Source organism: Miscanthus floridulus, chromosome 1 (assembly GCF_019320115.1).
Source record: "Miscanthus floridulus cultivar M001 chromosome 1, ASM1932011v1, whole genome shotgun sequence".
NCBI lineage: Eukaryota > Viridiplantae > Streptophyta > Magnoliopsida > Poales > Poaceae > Miscanthus > Miscanthus floridulus.
In genome coordinates, this window is record NC_089580.1 from 160,318,914 (window position 1) to 160,324,462 (window position 5,549).

At 43.0% G+C, this 5,549-nt stretch overlaps 1 pseudogene; it reads right to left on the bottom strand.

Moving 5' to 3' along the window:
* Nucleotides 1–1,855: 1,855 nt before the first annotated feature.
* On the bottom strand, nt 1,856–2,994 carry LOC136466308 (zinc finger BED domain-containing protein RICESLEEPER 2-like; annotated as a pseudogene).
* Nucleotides 2,995–5,549: the final 2,555 nt, after the last annotated feature.

A 5,549-nucleotide genomic window follows, 5' to 3' on the forward strand; every position in this document is an offset into this window, starting at 1 on the left:
GGCCCTACGCAAACTACAGATTGAACGCTTGCATGTACATAGAAATACTCTTGGGCCCTGCGCAGGCTACAGCTTGCGCGCTTGCATTTGCACAGAAATACAATGCTTGCACGTTTGCATGTAAACAGAAATACAATGCTGCAGATGTAAAAAAAACAAATACAATGTTGTAGATGTAAAAAAAAGAAATACAATGCTGGATGTTGGGCACTACACAGAATATTTGCACGTCTCAATCCTGACAGAAGTAGCATCCTGGATGTGTTTCATAGTACACAGAAGTAGCTAAGGATTAATTAACAACCTGTTCGGCTGGGCTTATACGACCGTATCCGATCGTGGATTATAAGCTGGAACAGTATTTTTCTCACACCAAACCAGCCAGCAGTAAATAATCAACGATCATTTCAGCCGAAACGAACATGCCGTAAGTAGCTAAAAGGACTAATTAGGATTGAGCATGAATCAACATGCTAAAACAAAATTATAAATTTATGGCCATACGATCCGATGAAACCAAGAAGAACAATAAAAGTTGATTATTGTGACTTACAAATATTATGCAAAGGTTCAATGATCAGTGAGCCTGCGCCGCACATCAGAGATCAATGAGCTCTGGCTAGCGACAACAATCTGCCACAAGCCCACAATCTGCAAAGATGTCGTCTGCAAAGACACCAAGCACAAAACTCAAACTTAGGACTTTACTATTTGATCATATACATGTTAACTGCAGATAAATGAATGGACTTAGGATGTCAACTGCAGCTATGCTAGAACTTTTTTTATGAAACTAGAGGGGCTATGGGCCCTCACAGGCATTTTATTAAAATAAATAATAGAACACAGATTAGGAAACTTCATGCTTCATTGACTAACATGCATTTTATTAAAACAAATAACTACAGCTATGCTACAACTTCATGCTTCATCAATTATATGACTAGGCAGAGGCACCAGTGAAAAGGATAACTTCATGCTTCAAGTGCATATTAGGTAGTAGGTACTGTGCTACAGCTATAGTTTCAAATCTATGTCAACTCATAATACTATCATGCTTCTATTCACTTCTTGAACTGTAGTCACTACTCAATATACGAAGCTTGCAGTCAGTACTCAACATACGAAGTAATGTACTATGTCTTCTCATTCCAGTAAACCACAGTCTGATGTTCTGAACCCATGCACTGATCACAGTAAACCAATAAAAATATTTGCATCGAGGCACTAACCTGTCAATCATCTTCTTCTTCGTCTGATTCAAACATACGTTGTCCGGTCATTGATTGACCTGCATTGAACAAGACAAACATAGTAAACCACTATTGTAAATAAAATTGGCTTTGTAATATTTATTTGAAATAAGACAATTACCTTCTTCTACATCATTAAAGCCAATCAACTAATCTTTCGCACAGACTAACGCTTCAAGAGTTTCTGGAGAGAGAGATGACCTATTTTTACCAAGTATCCATCCAGCAGCACTAAAAACAGATTCTAAGGACACTGTGCTAATAGGAATAGACAAGAAGTCTCTGGCCATCAAGGACAAGATTGGATAGGCATCCGAGTTTTTCTTCCACCATGCTAGAACATTAAAGTTCTCTGTCGGTCTCACAACTACTCTAGGATCATCCAAATAAATATCCAGTTCTAATATTTCTGAGCGAGTACTCGAATTTTGTGATGAAAATTGAGCAAATGCAAGCTCTACACGCCGTTTGCCATGAAGTCCAGAAGAACTCGATTCGCCCGGACTAAAAACTTCCTCTTCATATGTAACGAAAATATGACCTGTGTTGTTCCTCACAACCCACTCATACTCTAGATAATATTTCTTCAAGTATTATGTAAGCTATCTCATCTTCGCTTCCGCTTCTGTATTCTCAACAGTCAAGTAAAAGAACTCGACAAAATCAGCTTTCATTGATGGGTCCAGGAAGTAGCTATGAGAAGTACCATACTAGGCGTAGCCCAGTATTTCTGAAACTTGGTATACATAGCTTCAGCCAACTCATTGAGCAGTTCATTGGTATTCCACGTCTCATCAAGCAATACATCTCGAACTGCCATCAACATCTTCAGAAATAGGTGGGCCATTGGATGCCTATCCAACAAAAATGCTTTTGTAGCCTCACTGAACTGTTCTAGGAATTCGTGAAGCAATTCAACTTTCTGCCAGTCTTGTTCACTAGGAACATCCTGATATTGCTCTGCTGCGAATCTGTTGAGAGCTGCTTTATATTTCATAGCTTCATTCAACATGTCATACATAGCATTCCAGCGGTGGGGAACATCTAGAACCAGCCCCGATTTGCCTTTGAGACCTAATGCCTGAACGATTGAGTTGAATGTTTGTAGACGAGAATGTGTAGATGTGACAACCTTGATAATGTCTCTTACCCTTCCAACTACATTTGGTATGACTTGCAATCTAGCTTGGACCATTATATTAAGCACAAGAGCGGCACATCTGACATGTATGTGTTCACCCTTAAAGAAAATCTGAGCACCTAGAGCAGCACACAAGTCTCTAATCGCTCTGTTGTTCACGCTTGCATTATCTAGAGTCATTGTGAACACACGATCAACTAAATCCCATTCCATCAAGCAAGCTGTGATGCCATCTTGCACAACAAATGAGTTATGGGGGAAAGAGATTTGCTTGAATGCAATAATCTTCTTATGGAGCTCAAACTCTTCATCAATGTAATAAGCTGTAACTCCAAGATACCCCAAATTTTGGTTTGACGACCACAAATCAGCGGTTAAACTGACATGAGACTTCAACTTCATGATCTTTTGATGTAGCTGTAATTTCTCTTCTTCATGCAAGATCAGACAGTCTGCATGAACAGTTTGTCGACCCACCACATTGAATGAAGGCTGGCAATAATTTATCATCTCTTTCCAAGCAGGATCATTTACTTTTCGAAATGCAACCTTAGCACTAAGGAAATACTTTGCAATCAGACCTCTGAATACAACAGGATCAAATACAGAATTATCTCTGTTAGACTGTACAGCCGAGCAAGCAAACTACTTTTTGTTCTTAAAAAACGATACTACTTTTTTTTGAAAAATTTATAAGCGATACTACTTTTTTAGAATTTGTACATCAATAATGATTTCACTAGGGCGTCCATGCGGCCGGACACGTCTCCCCACTCTCTATGCTCGCTCCCTCTTATTGGCACCTAGCCAAGCCAAAAAAATAAAATCCCCACCGTCTACCTCCATCGCGCAGCCTGACCCCACTGCGACGCCCCATCGCGCGTGCCTGTCTCCACCGCACAGTAGTGCTCGCGGCACCCATGCTCGCCGAAGTCGTGCTCCTCCATGTTCTCTGCTCGTCGGACCCGGCCCGCTTGCCATGGCCGCCTCCACCGATCTAGCAAGCCGTGGCTGCTCCAGCAAGGAGTCGAGGTGGGGGGTGAGCCTCGTGTGAAGCCATCCTGACGGCACCCGCGCTGCTGTGCACGATGAGCTCCATGTGCCGCCATCGAGCTCCACAATGACAAGCTTCCATTTTGTCCAAGCAACAAGATGACATTGCGTTGAAACCCTATAACACCTCTGGTGTTATGAGTTTGTTTAGCACCTAGGTTAATGCCTAAGAGAAATTAGCAAAACAAGTTTTCGGGTTTAAAAGTTTAAAGCCCACATGGAATTATAAAGGAATCTTATGCGGCTTGCTTTCGTGAATAAAACAAACGAATAAGTGTCATTAGTCAACTTGTCTCGGTGCTTAATAACTTTTAAATAATCTTGTGGATAAAAGTTGTTTAGGGCTTGTTTTGGAAAAGTATGAAGAAAGTGCTTAAAATTCCAGATAGCAAATAAATAACGAATGGCTTGTTTATTTGATCAAGCATGAAAACATTTTTTATAAACAAAAACAAAATATAACTTGTAATTGGCACTTAAATAAAATTTGAAGTACAAGTCTAGTAGATGAAAATGCAATTGTTGAATTGGTGAATAGATGTTGTTCCATGGTATTTTTGATAGCTCAAGAATCAAATTGGAAATTAAAATTAGCCATTTTCGTTAAATCGGTAAAAAATTGAAGTTGTGTTGAAACTACACTTTTTGGCGATTTATAAAATGCTAATTTGGAATTTAAATTCTGATTAAAATTCTTAAACACTAGCGTCATGTTTTGGCACTATTGATTGTACCTTTGTAGATACCAAAGCATGGTATAGTTTGTGGAGTGGTTTGACATTGCGTTGTTGCTCCAAAACTTGCCCTAACCTCTTTAGATCGCGCTGTGAGCCATGTCGTTGGCGCTCTGTTCATGAATCGGTACACCTGTAGCGAGCGATCGCAGCCGCTCACCTCAACTACCTCGCCCCGCTCGCTCTTGGCCATTCATTCCACCTACCCGAGCTACTGCTGCCGTGTACTACCCTTGCCCCTACCCTCTGCCTTATCGAGCCGCCAAGCCATCCCGCGATGTTGCTCACCTCCTTCCTCCCCTAGTCAAGTTCCCTTGTTCTTAGCACTGAAGGAGAGCGCATCGTCGATCTCCACACGTAGCCGCCATAGCTCGAATCAATTGCTGGTGAGCACCTTTGGTACCTCCTCCACCTATCCCAAGTCTCTGCTCCACTCTTCCCTCTTCCAGTCGAGCTCCCCTCGAGCTCCGAAGCATCGCCGTGGCCACGCCGTCCGTCGCCCGGCCCATCGTGAGCGCGCGCGAACCCCCATGGTCCCACGCTGGAGCTGCAGCCCCACTACGCTGCCCCTTCCGAACACCTTCTCCGCAGTCCATGCGCCGTGGTCGTGCTGGCGCGCCGCCGTCACCGCACCGCGCTTCCCGTCCGGTCGCACTCATGGCCCGCTGCTCTAGGTGACACCCTACAAGCACCTACGACTGCTCTCATCGCCCGGACACCGCTCGCACGAGCACGCCCAAGCCCTCACGTTGCCCCACGCCACGTCCCCATCGTGGCCGCGCCACCGCTGCCCCTGCCATCGTTCGTGCTAGGCTGCCCCTGCTGCTGTTGCTCGCCGCAAGGCTCGAGCTCGCCACCGCTCGGCTCCTTCCCACGCTCGACCGCACGCGCCTGTGTGCCAAGCCGCGCTACCGGTCTATCGTCACGCCTACGCCACGCATGGGCCGAGCTGGCCAGAATTGGCCCAAGCGGTCCTCTTCCTTTTTCTTAGTCTTTTTTTTCTACCAAAATAGAGAGCTTACAATATTCATAGTAAATCATAGAAAAATTATAAAAATGCCAAACCAATTTTGTTAGGCTCCTAAAATCATGATCTATCTATTAGTGTATTTGGTTCATCTAGTTTTAAAATGTTTCCAGGGTTGCTCTAGTTATTTTAAAATGTTTAATATTGTAAAAAAGTGAACTCGTGGGAATTTTTGTGAGAGATTGGTGATAGTGTTGGTTCTAAAAATTTTACAGTAGGTTAGAAGTGTTATCAGGTGTTCTCTATAATTTTTGTAGCTGCATAGTAAGTAAATTGCTAAGATAGCAAATGAGCCCTAGTTCGAATATATAGTAACTCAAGTAAATAAAATAAAGAAACAC